Raw genomic sequence first — 22,573 nt, forward strand, 5'->3', positions numbered from 1 at the left:
GTTTCCCCAGCCTCTGCTGCATTGAGAAGATTCACTTGGCAAGGCAATTTTGTATTCATGTAAACTAGTCCACATCCTGTGATGTGTGGTGCACTTCCTCCCAAAGACAAGTGTGCATTGAATGACAATGACAGTCTTGTATGCACTGTCTCATCGATTAATAGATCTTTCCAAATTCACATGCATTGATAGGACAGAAATTATTTTCCCCACCTTATTAAAATGCTTGGGCCACACAATGGCTTCTGGGTTGAGGCTGAACTTTCTCCTTGTGAATGTCCCTCTCATCCAACTCCCAATGGTCACCATTCCAGGGGTATGATTGGGAATGAGCACCCAATTCACAATATCAAAGTAGGCTTCCAAGCGTCCATGCTCATCCAAATGCAGCTCATCACAGGAAGTGTTAGAATGCCAGATTTCTCTTAAGAAAGTGTGGAACTAGAATAACAGAATGGAAAACATTTTAATTTCATTCATTCATTCATTCATTCATTCATTCAATGATTCAGTGGGTCTGTATTCCACTTCATAGCTCTAGGGCTTTCCGAGTAGAAAGAATGTTCAATATTTTAGCTATCTTTGCTCTGAGTTCTAAACTGCAATGTACAGAAGTCAATGTGTGTTCCATCAGCACTCAGATTTCCCAGTTGAGACACCTTCTCGGATCTCCTTTTCTCCCTTAGCATTTTGTGGATGAGCAGAATCAACAATATCATGAAGAAATGTTTTCCTCTCACAGAAACCCAGCATTCCCAGCTGGCCCCTCCAGATGTCTCCCAGTTTTCTGTTCCTGACCAGGCTGCTTGCAAATGATGAGAGAAACATTCTAAGCCATTTAGAGACATTTGTTCGGGGATAGTTGCCCTCAGGAATGTCTTGCTACCAGAACCACCAGTGTCATATGAGAGGGGTTCTCCATTGGAGGACAGCGAAATTTCATGATCATTATTCTTCAGTTATGCAATAGTTTGCAATTCCTGAATATTTTCCCTGGAATCTAGAAGCTGCTTCACAGCAAAAACACTTGATCAGAGCAATGATCAATCAAGGTCAAACTAAGATGCAAATATACACCGTACTGCAATGAAATGAGAAAGCAAAAGAATTATGAACATGGTGGCAAGAATTCTCCTTTAGGTCATGCTTGCCCGCAATGGCATATCCATATCAACGGTGGGGTGGGAATAGTGGCATTAAAGGGTCTTCTTTTGGCCATTGCTGGGGCGGGGGGGGGGTCAAATTATGTGGATGTATCTTCAGAAGTGCTCAATGACTGGAAAGAATGGTCAAGGAGAAGGCATGTCCACATGTCTCCTGATCCAATGTTTTTAGAAAAATACCAGATTCTTCAGCCTCACACACATGCAGATGGACAGCCAGGGCAGGTTTTTAGCAGGAACCTCCTATGACAAATTGGAGTGGCTCCTGACAAGCTTCATTCTGCCATGGCTGCCACTTTCATGCTTCTTTCAGGAGTAGCTCTCAACAGAGCACATTGCAGCAATCCAGCATTGAGTAGCCAATGCCTGCCTGCACCAGGAGAGCCAAACTGTCCCTTCCACGAATACTCACAGATGGAAGGCAAGAGAAAGAGGTGTAAAGGCATTTGAGTTGCCTAAGTGATCAATCTTCCAGTCAAGCTTGGAGTCCTGCAGGTACAATGGACCAGGAGACTGCTTCTTCAGGCAGAATGTAGCACCACCTTCCAAAGTCTTCAAGACTTTCTCCCAGGCAGGAGAACCACTTGCCAACAGGAGTTTGATCTTCCTCTTGTTATTACATGCCAGCAAGTTATCGTAGCAGAACCACTGAAATGCACGACTTCAACGTCCCAAAATTCAAGCTAGCCCAGAAGAAAACCAGGGATTAGAGTATATAAATGGAATGATAGAGCAGGTGGAAAGAACTGGGTCTTGCTCATCCAGTTATGTCTATAAAGGTTATACATCAGGGGACCAAGTCTGATTCATTCTGGTGCTAGACCAGCAAACTCTAGAACATGGACATCCTTCACACTGTCTGCAAATGACCTGACAACACCTTCTCAAGAACCTGAGCCAAAAAGGCGTTCCTAGCAACTAGGTACAAAATTCATGGCGTCTAGAACAGTTTTGGTAGAAAATGATAGTACTCCTGGAGTAGGAAATGCCAGTGCTTTGTGTAAGGGTGGGTTTTCAACTCTGCAGCTACACACTCATGTCCTTCTGGTATCAGGCATTATGGGAATCATCAAGAAGACATGATGCAAAGCCCTCATTGCATTCACTTATCCAGCTCATCTGCAGGAAATCTGAGGAATGGAAGGTGCAGGCAGAAGTGACAGACTTCTGAATGGCCTCTCTCCTACCACCAGCATCAAACAGAGTACAAAAAAGGCAAAAGGATACTGAAGGTAATTTCAGGAAGGCCACATCATTCTGAGGAGCTCAGATGAAAGTGCAAATGCTCCCAGGACATTTCAGAATACAAGGCCAGGTAGCATCTTGAGAGGAGAGCAGAAGAGTCAGCTCAATGTCCACTTCTGAACTGCCAAGCCATTGCCATGAGGATGTCCTGTAACACATGTTTTCATAACTGAACCCAGAACGTTTTGCCATTTACTGTGATACCAGAACATGAAAGGGGAGTTCCTGCCATGACTGCAGCCTTTGCCTTTGCTGTTGGTCTCCCCTTCGCATCATCAATATCCTCTTGGATTGGGATGACGACGCAGCATTTAAAACATGAGCTACCATTTGGATACTGCTGTAGGTGCGGAAGCTGTCTTGCAGAAAGACCATTTCCAGCTCCTCCTGGGGAAGCATCTCCAGATTCCACTTCTCTGAGTATCTTGACCATCTTTTCATGGAAAAACTGTGCTTTGCATAGAAACAATGAAAAGCAGTTTGCCAAAACCATGCAGTAGCAACGGACAATGGACTGTACTGGACAAGCCTTGTCTTTTTGGGGCTCCTCATAATGAAGGACAAAGTCCCACTGAGAAACTGAAAGGAACTGTGATGCAAACTTAAGTTCAGATTATGGTCTGGCACAGTGGTTGTGATCCAGAGCTTTCCCCCAGATTGTTCCCTTACAAGTATCTCTTGCATCATCAACACTGGAGTACAGCCATAGTGAGAGTCTGCATAGAAAACCGCTACATTCACTTGTCCCCATGCAACAGAGAGCTCATTTTGAGACATCCAGTCTATGTTTGTTCATGGTAGCCTTTTAGTGAAGGCAATGCAGATTCCATGACTGATCATCAAAGGGACCATTGACCTCACAAACGTTTCACCATCTTCAGTGTCTGGGGCAACGAGACCCATCCATGTCCAACCAAACCTCACTGCCAGTTGAATGATTCCCAAGTATTGGGTTTCTTCTTTTGGGGCCATCCGGTAGATGAATGGGAACTGAATGTGGTCCTCCTGAAGGGGGTTAACCAAGCCATAACTGATCTAACAAAGAGAAGAGCATGGTGGTTTACACTGGGTTGTCTTTAGGAGGAACATCAGAAACATATGCACATAACATTTCAAACCAAAGCTGTATCACATGGGAAGCTGAAGTGGAAATTGCGGAAGAAAGAGGGGCAAAAGATCTCAAGGATCATCTACAGTAGCAGCTGATTGTTTGTTTAGTGGAAATGGGGCTCTTTTCTGTGGGGAGTAGGGCACCGAGCCCACCACAGCCTGGCAAGGCAAGATCTGAAAAGTCAGATCTAGGTGACCGTCCCAAGATGGCCTTTGTCCCTTCAGCTTGGAGATGACTAGTGATTTTTGCCATTTTCAAAGCATTTGGCTGATGCAAGTTATTCTTACTGCACAGCTACCCTATTCCCTAGAAGGAAGAGCCCAGTGAAAGATAAGACTGGACTGGATGTCTCCAATGAGAATGTATTCCTCCTTGTTCTGCCAAAGTGCTGCAGTACTGCTTGCCTTTCTGAAGTGTCACCTTGTGGGCTTTCCAGCAGCCCAGACTTTCCAGGATTTCCCTTTGCAGATTTTTTACAGCCCACTGACCAAGAAGGATTTTGAAATGCTTTTGGCTCAGTTTTCAGCTCACAATTTTTCCATACTCTGCTTTTGCTTTTTCTAACTTGTCAACAAGGTCTTTTTTACTTTCGTATTGTATTAGGACAAAAGTATTTTGATTTTACACATGCAACTTTCCATTCTGCATTATGATAGCTTTGCCCTTGCTGTGTCTTTCTCACATTTCCTACTCTGCATGGAACAACTTGAAATGGTGGCATCCCTTCAGTTAGGTTTTGCTGTATTTCTGTTATCCAAGAGCACTTTTGCCTGCTTGTAATTGCTTCCCATGTCAAAGCATCAATTCCCTCAGCAGAAGACAGGTTTTCACAGTGGGTGATGGTGTTTTGGGAAGAGGGTGAGCTGAGCCAGTGCTAGCTGGATTCAGGTGGAGCTGGCCTCCCTTCTCCTCCACAGTCCTACTTGAGGAATCTTGTAGATGCCTTACATGGCTGAAATGAGAGTGAAGATGTCTGATTTGGTTCCTTCAAGAACGGCCAGCAGGTTCTTCTTCTTCCCACAGCTGAAGTTGGGAAGGTGCATTTCCCCAGCAGCAGACAGGCCAAGCATGGCATAGGATGTTGTCCTGGCATCAAAATGGCTCTCATAGATGTCATAGCCCAGACTGATATTGGGTAGGAGACTGGTGTTCTGGTTGCTCTCACAGATGGAAAGCAAGAAGGACAACACACATCAGTACCTCAGACTTAGGAAACTGCAATGAAAGAAGTATAGAATCCGGACTCATTCTCTGAAGAATTTTCAGTCAAGATTCTCCACGCATAAAGAGAAGGATTCAATCCCGCAGCATGCTGTTAAATTATGGCATTCACTTGCAGCAGGTGCAGCCACAGTAGGTACAGGCACAGCTAGGACCCCAAGGGTATGGAATGGGCTTCCATGGGAGGTGGTTGAGGCCCCATCAGTGAGGGTGTTCAAAGATAGGCTGGACATGCATATGGTGAGCATGTCGTGAGCAGATCCAACTGGAGCCGGAGGTCAGACTAGATGGCCCAGAAGACCCTTTCTGACTTGCTCTGTGTCTATGTTTCTGTCAGAGACCCACCTGCAAAGGAACCCAGATAAGGAAGATCCTTTGATATCCCAGCTGTGGGCAACATGTGACCCTCTGCAGATTTCATCTTTCTTTCAATTGATAGTCATGTTGATTTCCCAAGATGGTAAACCCTTCCCCTCCTTCTCTCCCAGCATGATAAGTCATGTGGTGTGGGTTGTTGTGGGAATGACCAGGGCTGGGCTGAAGTCTAGTGGAATCAACCCCTCTAGCATGATTGGCTTCTGCTGTGGCTAGACCCAGTCTTGGAAATTGAGCCAAGCTGAGAGGAAGTCTGCCAACACTCAGAGAAGAAAGCCTGTATATCAGGGAGGAGGACAGAAGAGGGATGGGTCTCGCCTTGCTTTCTTGTCTGAGCAGGAAGGGGTTTTCACAAACTGAAGAGGGGTGGACTCCAGGAATTTTCACCACAATACCAATAGGGAAAGTGGTGATCTATGAATGATCCGAAGGTGGTTTTTCAGTGTGGCTTCTGCAGAAACAATGCAAAATTTCTGTGCCACTGCTTTTAACAGAAAGTACAGTGGTACCTTGGCTCACGGATGCCTTGGTCCACAATCAAATTGGGTCATGAACAAAATTTTCATGAAAATTTTGATGTGGGTTGCAAACTCAGCATTGGGTGGCGACTAAGATTGCAGCCATCTCCCCACCCCCCTGAGAGGGGAGATGGCCACGATTGCAGTTGTGTTTGTGCAAGGATGACAGGCGCAATCTCGGTCGTGCTGGGGGTGGCAGTGGGGAGATGGCTGTGCTTTTGCTCAGGGTGGGGAGTGGGAGATGGCCATGATCTTTGTTGTTCTTGGTCTCTTTGCTTTACATTTTTCTGATTTAAAAAATATTGTTACAGAATGTATTAACCTTATTTACATTGAACCTTATGTGGAAATTTAACTTGGCTCATGACCAACTTGGGTCATGACCAAAGTCCAGGAATGGATTAAGTTAATGAGCCTAGGTACAACTGTATTCCAAATTCCAGAATTTTTAAGGGTTTTAATTTGTTTTAGCTTAGTTTTAATGGATTCATCCTTGGCTACAGGTATGAGGTTGCCTGGGGAGCGTGTGGGTGCCGCCATTGGGGTGGCTATGGGCAAGGGACTTTATGGCATTGGGGGGTCTAACCAGTCCGCATGGAAGAAGGAGGGACAGATGGTTGACACCTGTTCCTCCTTCTGGTTATTCCCCCAGCTGGAGGGTTCCAGGTAGTCTTATCAACCGCCCCCCGAGCTTGTCAGTGCTGTTGCTTAATGCCAGGTCGGTCCATAACAAGTCATCCCTCATCCACAATTTGATTGTGGTTGAGGGGGCCAACCTGGCTTGCATCACAGAGACCTGGGCAGGAGAGAGGGGGGATGTCTCCTTCTCTCAATTGTGCCTGCCCAGGTATCTGGTCCAGCACTGACCACACCTGGAGGGGAGGGGAGGGGGGTCACTATAGTTCATTGAGCTTCCATCAGTCTCACAGGGCTTCTGGTTCTCTCAAGGCCGGGTCTAGAGTGCCTCTATTTGGTTTTGGGCGACCGAGACAGATTGGGGATTCTGTTGGTGGACTGAGCACTCTTCTGCCCAACAGACTCCCTACCTGAGCCAATGGAGATTGTCTTGGAGGCTTGAAGAATAGAGCCGTCTCCGGCCTCTGCTGCAGTGAGCAGGTTCGCTTGGCAAGGTGCTTTGGCATTTATACTTACAATGGATGTCTCAAATGTATCATTGCCCAGATAGTTGACATGATCCGCTTGCCAATAATAGAACAGAAAAGATTTCCCCTACCTTGTTAAAATGGCTTGGCCACACAATGGCTTCTGGGTTGATGAGCTTTCTCCCTGGAAATTCCCCTCTCATCCAACTCCCAATGGTCACCATTCCATGTATATGATTGGGAAAAAGCACCCAATTAGAAATATCAAAGTTGAGTTCCAGCCATCCATGCTTGTCCAAATGCGGCCCAGCCATGGAAGAGTTAGAATGCCAGATTTCTCTTAAGAAATTGTGGAACTAGAATGACAGAGAAGGCAACAAGTTAATGTTATCCATCCATCCATCCATCCATTAATTAATTAATCTAATTATTAGATTTGTATGCTGCTCCACAGCCGTTGGGTTCTCAGGGTTGAAGGGATGTTCACTATTTTAGCTATCTTTGCTTTGTGTTCTAATCCGACATTTACATAAGCAAACGCCCATTTTTCTGCACTCAGATTTCACAGCTCAGAAACATTCTTTCATACCCTTTCCCTCTTCCCTTGGCATTTTGCAGCTGAGCAATATCAGCAATATCTTGTAGAGAAGCTCCTTTAGCACAGTAACCCAGAATTCCCAGCTGGTCTCTAAAAGCATCTGCCAGATTCCTGTTCCTGACCTGGCTGGTTGAGGCTAAAAGAAAACCTTCTAGAGACACTTCTTTAGGGATGGTTGCCCTCAATGTTCTGCTACCAGAGCCTCTGTGAGAGGAGATCCTTCCAGACAGAGGTTCTCCATTGAAGGTCAGCCAATTCACCACCTAATGCATTCTGGTGGCCTTCATGGAAGTGTTCTCTCTTTAGCCACTTCATGAAAAGGCAGGACTCCCTGGAAAAGATAATCCAGTTAGAAAGAGTTGAAAGAAGAAGATGAAATGGAAATCCTAATATGAGATGGATGGAATCTGTAAAGGAAGCCACAGCACGGAGTGTTCCTTCAGGGAGAATGTAACACCAACTACCAAGTTATGAAGTCCCTCTCCCAGTCTTGGAAACCCCTTGCCAACATGAGTAGGATCTTCCTTTTTTTTATTACATCTCTCAAGTCATCTTTGACTTCTGGGAACCATAGGAATGGAGGCCCTCTGAAATTTCTTGTCTTTCACCACTCTGTTACACTCTCTCCTTTATGGAGACGTTTCATCTTACACTCAGTCTTCCATGATTCCTGTCTCTCAGCTTTCCCTGGTCTTCTCAAGGTAGCCTTACCTTCTGATCGAGCATCCAAAATGCAATAGCCTCACTCTAATAATTCTTGCGTTCAGGGAGAGCCATGGCCTAATTTGCTCCAGGACTCACCTATTAGTCCTCCTTTTGGTCCTGATTAACCACTAAGCTCTCCTCCAGCACCATGTTTCCATCACAGGCTCTATTCTCCCAGGATCCAAAAATACTCTACTTACCATCTTCCACTATATTATTGAGTCCAGGAACTGTTGAAGGACTGTCATAGCCACAAAACCAGCAGAGTTAGCAGCAGCAGAGATACACATTTCTTTTCTTTTTTTTTAATTTTATTAAAATTTTAAACTAATACTAAAAACATCAAACATCATGTACATCGGATTTATTGGGTCAACCCCCTACTACATATTTTTTAACATTCTGTAGTCAAATTCAAATCAATTTATAATAATTTGAAAACATCTCTAAGTTTATGCCAAGTCCCGTTTCTCCAGTCAGTTATAGGAAAATGTCCCAAGTTTGATAGAAGTCAGTGTCCTCTTTCTCCTTCAATGATAAAGTCAATCTATTCATTTCTGCACAGTCCAAGATCTTTCTTACAATCAATCCATCGGTGAGTAGCTCCTCACTTTTCCAATTTTGAGCAAATGCAATCCTCACCGCTGAGATTAGGTGTAACATCAGATACATTTCCTGTCTGTTAATGTCTTCCAGTATGATGCCTAACAAGAAAACTTCAGGTTTAAAAGCAAAGGGTTTTTGTAACATTTCCTCCATCCATCTACGTATTTTAATCCAATACTTTTTTGCATTATCACAAGTCCATCACATATGATAGAAAGTATCCACTTTATGTTTACATTTCCAACATCTATTTGACATATTTGGAAACATCTTAGCTAATCAACTTGGTGACAAATACCATCTATAGAACATTTTATATAAATTTTCTTTATACGAAGTTGCTAATGTTACCTTAATATTTCTTTCCCATAGTTTTTGTCACTTTTCTAGCTCAACATTAAATCCGAAGTTTTGTGCCCATGTTATCATAGTTTCCTTAACCTGTTCCCTTTCCATTTTCCTGTCAAGTAAAAAAAATCATATAATCTTTTAATAATTTTCTCATCTGTTTTAAGCATCACTTGATCAAACTCTGTTAGGTCTTTGTGAAACTCCCATACTTTACAATCTTTAGCATATTATTATTATTATTATTATTATTATTATTATTATTATTATGATAATATTTCTATGCCGCCCCTTGCCGAAGCCTCGGGGCGGCTTACAACACAATAAGATATATTGAAATACAATAGAACATATCTCGATTGCATCTGCACCTTATACCACCAGGAAATATTAGGTCCCTGTTCTTGTACTTCTTGATCCAGTTGCAGGCCACCGTCCTTATCCAAGATATCATCATATCTTATGATCTTTTCAAAGTTCAATACATTTGGATATACAAAAGCTTCCATAGGTGAAAGCCATCTTGGTAGTTTATTATACACTTTTAACTTTAGTTTTTCCTACACTGTCATTAATGATCTTCTAATAAAATTACTCAGAAAAGACCCATATGAATTAGCTTTCTTGTACCACATATTTATTTATTTAAAACATTTTTATGCCGCCCCATCACAAGAAAGCCTCGGGGCGGCTCACAACAAAAACAAAATATACAAATATAACAATTATACAACAAAAATATTAAAACCTGATGCATCTCTGCTTAAAAGATTTAAAATCCTATAAATACTAATAAATTAACAATTAAAATAAGTTTTAAATAAATAGGTCTTAGCCTGGCGCCGAAAAACAAATAATGACGGCACCAGGCGAACCTCTCTGGGGAGCGCATTCCATAGATGGGGCACCACCTCAGAGAAAGCCCTCCTCTGAGTACTCACCCTCCTAATATCATTCACGGAGGGTTCCCGGAGAAGAGCATCTCCTGCCCCTTGCTGATCTCAAGGGGCGGGAGGGCATATATGGACGCAATCGTTCCTTTAGATACCCAGGTCCCAAGCCGTTGAGGGCTTTATAGGTCATAACCATATAAGTAAGCCAACCCATCTGCAAGTCATGACCTTCAAGATACAAAAGTCTCTTGTTTTGCAAAGTTATCCATTCTTTTAGCCAAGTTAAAACAGAAGCTTGATAATACAACATCCAATCGGGAAGACCAAAACCTCCATTCCTTTTAGCTTCCTGAAGCATTTTTAATTTAATTCTTGGTTTCTTTTTTCTCCACATAAACCTCGAAATTTGAAAATATAGGTCATCAAATTTTTTTTATCAATTTTTACGGGAATCATTTGAAACAAAAACAAAAGTTTAGGTAATATATTCATTTTAACAAGTGCTAATCTTCCCATCAAAGATAATTGTAAATTGGCCTATTTTTCCAAATCACCTTTAATAACATTTCATCAGTATGCTGCCCATCTTTTGCTCCAGGACCCATCCTGATCTTGGTAAAATGGAAGCTACTCATTCAAAAGAAGTTTTTTGAACAAGAACATGCTTTGTGGGATTGCATGGCTGAGGGTTCAACTGCTGCTCCCTCATCTCTCTACATTCTTTCTATAAGCAGGTGCAGAGGTTGGAGCAGAGGCACTGAAATGCAGTACCCATAACATCCCCAAACTGAAGCTAACCCTGCAGGATCCCAGGGTGGAGCATATCAAAGTGGAATGATAGAGCAGGGAGAAAGAACTGGGACAAGCCCACACACTTTCTGCTGGAGGGTCATCCATCAGGGGACCATGGATATCCTTCACATTGCCTGCAAATGACCTGACAACACCTTCTCAAGAACCTGAGCCAAAAAGGAGTTATGAAAAACCTTGTAGTAGTTGCTGTAATTTATGCAGTCCAGAAAAGTATTCTCAAAAAATTGTAGTAGCCCTGTGTAGTACCAGTGCTTTAGGTAGGAACGTGGTTGTCACACTCATGCCTTTTTCGTCATCTGCACTACAGGAACTCATTAGGAGGACACTGGTCAGAGGCTTCACTGCAAGATCTTTGCCAGCTCATCAAGTGGAAATCAATGGAATGGATGGGGCCTGTATTGGTGACAGACATCTGAATGACCTCTGAGTACATCAACAAAGAAAGCAAAAGGATTCTGCAAGTAATTTCAGGAAACAGGACACAGCATTCTGAGGGGTTCAAAGGAAAATGCAAATGCTCCCAGGACACTTCTTAATACAAGCTCAGGTATCATTTTGAGGGGAGAGCAAAGGCAGAAGAGTCAGCTCAATATCCACTTCTGAGCTGACATGCCATCAGCAAGAAGATACCCTGTAACTGAACACCAAATCTTGTAAATCTTGATTCCACAGCAGGAGAGGGAATACCTGCCATGGCTGCAACTTCTGCCCATGCAGTCCATCTCCTTTTCCATCCAACAATGACCACTTGGATTGGGATGAAGAGGTAGCATTTAAGGCACCAGCAACTATTTGGACAATGTTGTAAATACTGAAGCTGCCAGGAGAAAAGACCCTTTCCAGCTTCTCCTGGGGGATCATTTCCAGTTTCTCCTTCTGTCTGTAGCTTGACCAACTTTTCATGGAAAAAGCGTTTTGAATAGAAGCAGTGAAAAGCATTCTGCCAAAACCAATATGTGTCATCAGAAAATGGTGTGTAATGGCTGAATGTTGACTTCTGGGTGCTCTTCATGATGAAGGACAAAGACCCATGAAAAGCCTGAAAGAAATCTGTGCTTTGAATTAAGTGCATGTTCAAGTCTGGCACAGTGGTGGTGATCCAGACCTTTCCTCCAATTTGTTCACTTCCAAGTATGCCATGCATCATCCAAATTGGAGCAGAGCCATAGAAAGAGTCTGCATAGAAAATAGTTACATTCACTTCTCCCCATGTAGCAGACAAATGATCATGAGACATTCCAAGTACGTTTTTTTTTTTTTTTTTGTGGTAGCCTTTTTGTGAAGGCGATACAGATTCCATGATTGATCATCAATGGTATCATCGACCTCACAAACTTTTCTCCACTCTCAGTGTCTGGGGCAAAGAGCCCGACCCATGTCCACTGAAATCTCAAAGCCAGTTGGACGGTGCCCAAGGATATGGTCTTTTCCCTTGGGGCCATCTGCTAGGTGAATGGAAACTGAGTTTGATCCTCCAGGATTAACCAAGGCATAACTGACCTAACAAAAAGAGGAAGAGCCTGCTAGTTTTCACTCTTTTGTCTTTAGGCAGAACATCAAAATCTTCAGAAGGAAAGTGGAGGTTGAGGAAGAATAGAGAGAGAAAACATCTCAAGGAACATCTCTGCAGTAGCAATTCAATATTTGCTTGGGGGGAGTGGAGCCCTTCCCTGCAGAGAGACAAGACCTCTCCCAACCCCAGGCCAGCCTAGCAAGTGCCAGGACAGAAACAGAGAAGACCAGACTAGATGAGCATCCTAAGATGGCTTTTCCTTTGCCCTTTGAAGGAACTGGTGATTTTCCCTTTTTTCAAAGCACTAGGCTGATGGAAGGAATTCTCATTGGACAGTTGCCCTGTTCCCCATAAGGATTATCCCAGTGACATGTCAGACTGGATTTGTCCATGTCTCCAATGAAAAATGTATTCCTCCAGGTTCTGCCAACTTGCTCTGATCTTGCTTCCCTTGTGGGCATTCCAGCAGCTCAGACTGTCAAGGATTTCCCTTTGGAGATATTCCATAGTCCACTCCCCAAAAAGTATGTAAGGAGGGATTTATTTACTAGAAGTCTTGAATGCTGTGCTCCATTTTCTTTGGTGCTGTTTTTATTGTAAAACCATCCCAAGACTCTCTTGGTGGAATGTATATAAAGGCTGAAATTCAATCAATCAATATTTTCAAATGCCTTTGGCAAAGACTTCACCACACATCTTTTCCATACTCTGGTTTTCCCTTTTCTAACTTGTCACCAAGGTTTTTTTTTCACATTGTCATACTGCATAAGCACTTAAATATTTTGGTTTTTCACATGCACATTCTCATTCTGCATGATGACACTTGTGTCCTTGATATGTGCTTTTCACACATCCACTTACCTGCATAGGAGAACGTCAAATAGTGGCATCCCTTCAATTAGAGTTTTGATTTTTTTTTTTTTTAATATTCCAAGAGCAACTTTCTCTGCTTGTAACTGCTTTCCATTTCAAAGCACCAGTTCCCACCTACAGCACCCTTTGCAGATGACATATTTCCTCACTGGGCAATGGTGCTTTTGGAAGAGGATGAGCTGAGAAGGTGCTAGCTGGATTTGGGTGCAGCTGGCCTCCATTCCCCTCCACAGTCCTACGTGAGGAATCTTGTAGATGCCCGACATGGCTGGAATAAGAGTGGAGATGTCTGATTCGGTTCCTTCGAGAATGGCCAGCACGTTCTTCTTCTTCCACAGCTGAAGTTGGGAAGGTGCCCTTCCCAAGCAGCAGACAGGCCAAACATGGCATAGGAAGTCGTCCTGGCATCAAAATGGCTCTCATAGATGTCGTAGCCCAGGGTGATGTTGGGTAAGAGCCTGGGATTCTTGTTGATCTCATGGACAGAAAGTAGGAAGGACAACTCATGCCAATACCTCACAACTTGGAAACTGAAATGCAAGAATCATAGGATCCGGTTTCATTTTATGAAGACGATTCAGAGGAGTTTCCAAATACAGATAGAGAAGGGTTTGTTCAGATAGCACACAGATGAATCAGGGCATTCAATAGCAGCAGGTGCAGTCATGGCTAGGGATGGAAAAGGAATCTGAGTAGTGCGGAAAATCCTTTGGATTCCATGGTTTTGGCTTCCCTGATTCAGTATCTACTCACATCAACCCAGAGTGGAAGTTGCTGCTGAGCACATGCAGCATTTTGCAGATGTTTAATGAGATGAGAGTCCCAATAGCTTCACAATCAGCATGGTTCTTCCATGCCCACCACTGACAGTGGCAGCAACCAGTGGGGATGTATAGTGATCAATCTCATCTGGACTCAGGTTGTTTTGCATGCCTGGGCTAAGCATGAAATGAAGTGCACAGATTCTGCAGTGGTGGATTCCAAAAGTGTGCAGAGGAACCCTCATCTAGGCCACTAACTTTGATGGCTTCAATAGGAGAAGGCCACTTGTGATGGCTGTATGTTGCATGCTCTTCTCAAAGGCTGGGCTTGACAGTAAACTGATCAAAATCTTTCCTTCAGGCTCTTGTGCTCGTCTTGCTCTTCCAAACTATGTTGACCTCCTGGCATGTGAGAGGGGAAGCCACCAGCAGTCACAGGAGCCACATGCCACGTTGGACACCCACCACCTGCCTTGTAGGGCATCATTTGCAGCCACTCAAAGGGCAGCTGCACTTGGTGTGTGAGGGGGCTCTGCTTTCCCAGTGTGTGTGTCCCACTTCTTGGAGAATGCCTCACAAGTGCTTGTCACATTCACCAGCAACTTGGACTCTGAGCTGCAGCAAAGTGAGCTGACCTCCAGGGAGAAAATCCAAGGAATGAGATAGATTGGTGCCCACAGAGAGATTGTTCATGCATCCCTATCAGAGGCAAGATCATATGAACATCCCTTGCTGAAAACACAAATGGAGAAGTTTTATTGAACTCCTTCCTTGTTTTTGGATTCCTGCAGAACCCTCGTTGGCTACTGCACACACCAAATGCTGGTGTGCCACAATTCCTAAAGGAGTCACAGAAACTACTTTGCACCTAGAACACTCACAGAAGCATTTCCTCATTTGCTACCCATCAGAAGTATTTGATTTTCCCATTCACACAGGAGTCACAGAGCTGAAACATTAATCTGACTGGTATTTTCCATCTGGGTATGTCAGGGAAGGACTTGGGAAGAGAGATCTCCTCTCCTTCCCAAGATGCCAACTGGAAATACTTGAAGGAAACATCCCCATCCTCACGCCAAGGATCCTTGCCTGGCCTTCCACCTCCCTGACTTCCCCAAAGATGGTCCATAATGGTTTGTTGCTACCGTATTTAGAAAAGCTGAAACTCACAGACATCCAACACATTTTCTTGCATAATAGGCAGGTGACAGGGATCAGTGATTTGGGCAGCCCAAAGAAAGCCCACTTGGCTTCAGCCTGGCTTCTGTCATGCAAGTTGAAGCAAACAGATGTCTGTCCTTAAGGCTCAAACCATGCAAGCAGTGGCCAGACACATGTGAGAATAGGAAATTCTTCCTATTTGCCTTCAATTTCCCTAAACTAACCAAACACTGAGAAGGAAAAAATGTAATTAAACTAAAACATTGAAATTAAACTAAACCAAATACAAGGTTTAGAGAGCAAGAGGTTATTCAAATCAGGCTAGCGCAGAATCTGCTGCTGCTTTTTTTCAAAACTTCTTGATCAAAAACTCAAAGAAGCAAAATTCAAATGCAATAGAAACACACTCCTAGACACATACCAAGTACAAAATCAAATGCAATACGAAAAGCAGAGGAATCCAAACTCAATGCTACATAATAGAATATCATCCATGGTTTTTAATACAGCAATGCAAGGAACTCCACCCATTCAAACCCCATACACACCAGCATGGACTGGCTGAGAAAACACACTCAGCTCACCTAAGCTTTTCCCTTTCTGTCAGAAAACATGGCAGAAAACAACCCAGTCATCAGGTCCCTGCCAAGGTGGACCTGGCCCTGCATCGCTCCCAGCTGGCTCATACTGTGCTCACCCTCCCTGGCCCTGGAAGGTGGTGAGTGGATGTAGCTGTCATCTAGGTGCATGGCAATGACTCTTTCACAGACGGGGAGGAAATTCCAGTCGACCGTTGCCAGTCCATGGACCAGCACTTGAAAAACACTGAACTAAGGTACCAGGTATCTCCAGCACAAAGGAAGTCTTAACCAGTAAGATCGAACACCAACCCATCCAGGAGGAGACTGGTGAAGAGGACAGTCCTCCATTTTCTTCAGGGGACAGAACAGGGGACAGACATGGAGGTCCTTGTTCATCTCCCTTGCTGGGAATCCTTGTGCAAAGAGGCAAGAGGGACCCAGGGAGCAGCTTCCATGCTGAAAGAGAGAAATGGTATTTGTATTCAGACAAGAAAGGGACTTACTCTAGATACATAACATCTCAGCACTCAAGCATCTGTGCAAGCTCTGAACTTGAGCTCTACTGCTTTGATTGTTTGGGAAGACAAAGGATCTAATCCTCACAAGCCCCCAAAGGAGATTTTTCACAAGTGAGAGACATTGCTAATTTTGTTTGATTGTTTGTTTGTTTTTCAGGATATACTGTAGAAGAGCGTGACTTTGTGAGCGCCTTTGGCCACCATGCAGGAAGCTGAACAGTGAGAAAGAAATGTAAGAATAAAAGGAGTCTGTAGACAAAAGAGATGCAACAGTGATGCCTGGATTGTTATATATATTCTTTATTGTACAAGCCAATAGCCAAAATTCTCTGGTTACAAGGATGAAAATCTAGCAAGCTAAAAAAAGGTAAAACTTTCAAAACCTTGGCACCCCATTTAAAAGCCACAGCATAATCCAGCAGTTGTAGAGCTCTAAAAATAATATTATATGTTTTAAGCAGCAAATGCTTAAGGACTTTCATGCTGAGAAGACAAATGTCTTCCCATGGCACCAAAAGCCACAAAGTAGGTAGCCAAATGAAACTCTCTCAGGGCTAAATTCAACCCCCCTGGAGGCCACTACGGAAAAGACCATTCTGGTAGCAAATATCCATAGTTCCAGTACCAGGCTAAACATGAAAATCAGATGATAGCTTTGTTTTTGATCATGAGATGTTCTTTTGTATTCAGATCAGGTCTCAAGATGATGATATAGCACTTGGAAAGAAAGATGCAGCCCAGAAGCCCAGCACTGGAGGCCAAGATGGAGAAGACCTGCACAGCCACCATGTACTTCCCCCTAGTGCTCAGGTAGGAGGGAACAAAGGACACCCAGACACTGCAGAAGACCAGCATACTGAAGCTTATCATCTTGGCTTCTTTGAAGGCCCCAGGTAGATTCCTGACCAGGAAGGCCGCTGTGAAGCAGACGGCAGCTAGGAAGCCCATGTAGCCAAGGGCAGAATAGAACATTGTGAAAGACCCTTCATTGCACTGTAGGATGATGTGTCCAGGCTAGGAGTGCATGTCAGCATCTGGGAAGGGTGGAGCCACAGCCAGCCAGATGGAGCAGATGATGATCTGGACATTGGAACAGGAAATAACAAGGGTATTGGCCAAGCTCTTTCCCAGCCATCTCTTCACTCTGTTGCCTGGCTTGGTGGCCAGGAAGGCCAGCACCACAGTGATGGTTTTGGCCAAAACACTTGAGGTGGCAACTGAGAAGATGATGCTGAAGGCTGTTTGTTGGAGCAGGCAACTTGCTCTGCTTGGCTGGCCAATGAACAGGAAGGAAGACAAGAAGGAAAGCAGGAGGGTGACGAGGAGAATGTAGGAGAGGTTGACGATTGAACTTTCTTGGAATTTGATGAAGATTACAAACATAAAGCCTAAGCTGAAAAGCCAAATGAGGGCAAAGGAAGCCAGGAGAATCCCCAAAGGTTCCTCATAGGAGAGGAAGGTAATTCTCTTGGGAATGCAGTGATCTTGGTCCTTTTTCGGATGCTGATCTTCTGGGCACTTGCTGCACCACTCTGCATCTGGAAAGAAGGAAAGGCCCATCAGCAATGTCAACCTCAGTGGGACATCCAGAACAGGAACTACTGCATTTTGTAAAGAAGAGGATGTGAGATACCTCAGGAAATAATGGTACCTGGTTTGAGAGCAAGAGAGGCCAAATTCCCCAGGGAAGGGAAACATCTTTGCTTCCCTAGCTCTGTCTGTGGCATCAATTCCACAGGAGGACCCTGCAGTTGCAGAACACACCAATCCATCTCTGGGAGACACGAAGGAGCTCCTGACAGTCAATATGAGCTTAATGAAATGACAATAAGTTTGGCCTTTCTGCTAAAGGGGTGGAATGTAAATCTAATAAATAAATGGATGGATGGATGGATGGATGGAGGGATAGGTGATGCTCAGCTGAGTTAAGTTCAGCATGGTTCATGGAGTAGATCTGCAGTTTTCCCTTTTGCTTCTCCAAACAAGTGGTTGTGTGAACCAAGTTCAGATGGTAGGAAGTGGCCTTCCTTCATTTTATAGTATTACATTTTTAAATTTCCTACAATGCAGCGCAAGTAAGTAGTTCCACCAGGTGCTAAAGAGGGTCAGAATCTGAGAGAACATATGGCAGGGGTTGCTTAAACTGCCAAATTGTGGGGGAAGGATGAATGAGCATGCTTGCAGCCCAACTTGGATACTGCCCAGAGTTCAGAAGCTACCCTGACCATCAGCTAATTCCTAAGAAGAGGACTTCATCAGAAGTTAGATAATGAAAGGAAGAAGAGCATCAACACTGCTAAAATGGCTGAGTGAATGAAGATGGCTTCTCTTGTCACTGGGATTACATCACCTTTGGCAGTGCTGAAGCCATCCTTTGTAAGGTGTTCCATTGAAAGGATGCCACAACTGAAAAAGCTCCCTGCTTTCTCACCTGTTTCTTTCAGATGGTGGATCATTTGGAAATGAGCCACCTATTACACATAGAGACTTAACTATTTGCCCTGCAATCAAAGGAAAAACCATTTCCTCTCTGGTGACCCACCTTCCTGAGTGGAGATGGTCCCTTTTGCACACAGGGCACAAGCGTAGCAGCAGGGTGGCTTCCCTTCCTGAGTCTCCTTGGCATAACCAGGGCGACAGCTCTCCACGCACCTGGAACAAGGCACCACCTGGCAGGGAAGAAGAGGAGAAAGCTCAGTGTGAGGAGTCCATTTCTTGGCTGTGAATCGGACAGTTTGTACATTCCTAGTGGGATGTCTAGTCCCAGTGACCACCAGTCCCTGTTTGAAATACTTTTTGTGTATGACTACTTTATGTACTACACTAAACCAATTTCATGGACTCCATTTTCTGAAAACTGAAATCCTTCCTTTAAATGTGGAGTGAGCAAGGCTGAACTGCACAATATGGCAAGATTGCTAATAAAATTGATCCATAAAGTATCCTTGAGGAACAGAAGTGCCATTCAGGAAAGCTTTCCAATAGCACCCATTCAAGGAGCTGTTGTGGGGCAATAAGAAATGCCCTCATTCATCATTAATAATTCTGAATAAATTGGGAAAATCTCTCTCAAATAGCTATTCCTTAGGAGGATTTGAAATCTGGCTTCAATGCAGGTGCAGACAGTCCATTCCTTGCTCAGAATTGAGGAGGCACACCTGAGAAGGGCCTTTCCTACCGTCTGTTGTTTTGCCTTTGCACCACCGTCATCAGCATCATCAGGAAGAAGAGTAAGACTCCAAAGGAAACACTACCAGTTAAAGGGATTATGAAGTCGTTCTGTCTTTTTCCTCTTAATGGATGTTATTTCTAAAATTATGGGTATCCTATCAGTATTTTTGAAACCTCCAAAATGGACATCAGAAATATTGTGGACATGATCTATCTTGGCTTTAGGAATCGCATTCTGGCCCATGACATCCTGATAAACAAACAGAGAACTGGATTGAAGAGGAAGATTCCAATTGACAGTGGGACAAGTTGCACACAGAAATTATGGATTCTCCCTCACTGGAGTCATTCGAGATGCAACTTAACAGTCATCTTACTGGGATGGTGTTACTTGCTCTCCTGTAAACATGGAAGTTGGACCTGATGGCCTACCTTGGCCCTTTTCAACTCTTTGATTATCTGATTTTGTGAACATGCCGGTTTTGTCTTTCTTTGACCACGAGAAAAATGTCTGCTTGATTTGTTAGCCCAGAGAAAGTCAAACTTCAGTACTATTGTGTGACGTAATATTGTCATGGCTAGGAAACCCATTAAGCATCATGCTTGCTCCATCACACAACAACCACAGCCTCTGGGCCATATAGACATGGGGTTCCTACTGCATAGAGAATATAGGCCAGGTAGTAACTTGGGTATCTGCTGCCTGTCGGGCATCTGGAAGCATCTCCTCTTCTTTCACAGGGAATGCAATGCCTTTGGGGGCACCCAGGCCCCACAATTCTTGTGCCTCCAAACAAGAAAATGATGCAAACTACTACTTGGCTTTATTCAGTGCAAACAAAGCTTCAGAAGATGCCTCCCGCCCCTGGATTCTGCTATCTGGGTAGAAATGCACCCGAATGTTCATGACCTTCCAGGGAAACCTCATTCAAAATCTCCCAGTGACCACCACAGCAGGTCAGTGCATGTGGCAAATCTCTGTGGAGGCAAAAAGAAGCTCTGCAGCATCTCCAATAAAATAGCCAGGGAACCCAAAGATGGACGAAAGGTGTGAGTGTGCGAAACAAACGGGTGAGAACAGTTCTATCCCAGGAAATTTGGAAAATACTATGGCAGGCCTTGCCTCTCACCTGACTTTTACCTCATCCAGGCTGATCTCAGTACATCATTCCAAGTGAACTTGCCATGTTTCCTCCTTTTGCAGCTACATGTTCAACTCTGCATTGAGTAGCTGTTGGCTGATCTGGGTCCACTTTTGAGGGTGTGGAGTACTGAGCTACCTGGCAGTGTGGATTAAACTGGGAGGATCAACACAGGGCTTTCATCATGCCATCTCCTTTGCATTGAGAACCCAGAGCAATGGTCCCCAAACCAGAGCAAATGTTCCCCTGCCTTTGCTGCACTGAGGAGATTCCACTGGCAAGGCAATTTTGTATGCATGTGTACAAGCTCAAGCCCCAAGATGTGTGAGGTACTTCCTTCATAGGTCAGGGGTGCAATGAATGACAGTGGAGGTCTTCTATGTATTGCCCCACAGATTAATAGATTATTACTGATCCACATGCAATAATAAGAAAAAAATTACCATCCCCACCTTGTTAAAATGCCTGGGACACACAATGGCTTCTGGGTTGATGCTGAACTTCCTCCCTGGGAATTCCCCTCTCATCCAACTCCCAATGGTCACCATTCCAGGGGTACCATTGGGAAAAAGCACCCAATTCACAATATCATAGTTGGCTTCCAGCCGCCCATGCTCATTCAAATGCAGGGCTTCCCTGGAAATGTTAGAATGCCTGATTCCTCTTAAGACAGTGGGGAACTAGAATGACAGAGAAGACAACATATTAATTTCATTCATACATACATTTATTAGAATAGGCTGTATGGGTTAAAAGCATGTTCAGTATTTTACCCATCTATGCTTTGAGCTCTAACTTTCAAGGGACAACATTTTGCAGAAGAGCAGGACCAATGATATTATGCAGCAAAGTTCCCTTTCACAAAAACCCAACCTTGAGACCTGGTTCCTCCAGATAGCTCCAGATTCCTGTTCCTGACCAGGCCTGTTGTAACTGATGAGAGAAAACCATTAAGCCATCTAGAGGCCCTTCTTCGGGGATAGTTACCATCAGCAATGTGCTGCTACCAGAGCCATCAGCTCCCTCAAGATAGCGGTACTCCATGGAAGGCCAGCTGATTTGCCACCCTTTGCCTGCTGGTGGCCTTCATGGAAGCCTTGTTTCTTTAGACACTTCATGAAAAGGCAGAACTCCCTGGAAAAGACAATCTTGTTAGAGAGAGTTGAAAGCAGAAGATGAAATGAAAGTCCAAATATGAGATGGATGGAATTTGTGAAGGTAACCACAGCCTTGAGTGTGGAAGAGCTGAACGGAGCTGTTGTGTTCAGCACATTGTGGAGGGCTCTCATTCACAGGGTGACATAAGCTGGAGATGACTTGATGGCACATAACATAGACAAAGAAGAAATAAAATGGAGAAGAAATAACAAAATCAACTCCCTTATAGCCAGTGCTGTCTAGACATAATGTGGCACTTAGTGGAATGTGGAATAGGTCCTAAATTCACAGGTCTACACAGAACTACTGTGAAGATGGGCCTTTGCTCCAGTTGGAAGTCTCTGAAGGGGCAACCAACCAAATTCCCTGCAGGGGGAAGGAAGGGTTAAATGTCAGCATGGCAGGAAGATATTTAGATCTCCATTGGTAGTGTCAAAGACTATAAATGTTTGTGGCATTAAAGAGTCTTCTTTTAGTGGTTGCAAAGGGGGTTTTCAAAGTATGAGGATGTCTCTTTAGAAGTGCTCAATGACTGGAAGGATGGTCAAAAGATGGCATGTCCTAATGTCTCCTGCTCCAAGGTGCTTAGATTACGACAACAACCTTCACCCTCACACAGGTGGAGAGGGGCAGCCAGTGCAGGAACTTTCTCAGGGACATTCCAGGAAGAAGTCGAGTGGCCCCTGACAAATGCCATTCTGCCATGGCTGCAGCTTTCCAGTTTCTTTCAGGGTTAGTTTCCCACAGGGCACATTACAATATTCCAGGGAAGAGTTGATCAATGTCAGTTTGCACTAGTGCAGCCAAACTCTCCCTTCCACGATTACTCACAGATGAAATGCAAGACAAACAGGTGCAAAGGGATTAAAGTTGCCATGGTGACTAAAACATCCAGTTCACCTTGGAGTTCTGTGTATGCAATGGCCCAAAGACTGCTCCTTCAGAGAGAATTTAACATCACCTACCATAGGCAATCAGTCCTTGCCTGCTTTGTTC

General features: G+C 44.1%; 2 pseudogenes; both read right to left on the bottom strand.

Annotated features, from left to right (window-relative positions):
- Positions 1-13,351, bottom strand: part of LOC123019751 — a 37,081-nt pseudogene extending 23,730 nt beyond the window's left edge.
- Positions 13,352-16,748: 3,397 nt separating this feature from the next.
- Positions 16,749-21,463, bottom strand: LOC123019752 (annotated as a pseudogene).
- Between the last annotated feature and the right edge of the window lie 1,110 nt (positions 21,464-22,573).

This window comes from Varanus komodoensis, unplaced genomic scaffold, assembly GCF_004798865.1.
Source record: "Varanus komodoensis strain SLA01 unplaced genomic scaffold, ASM479886v1 scaffold136, whole genome shotgun sequence".
Lineage (NCBI taxonomy): Eukaryota > Metazoa > Chordata > Lepidosauria > Squamata > Varanidae > Varanus > Varanus komodoensis.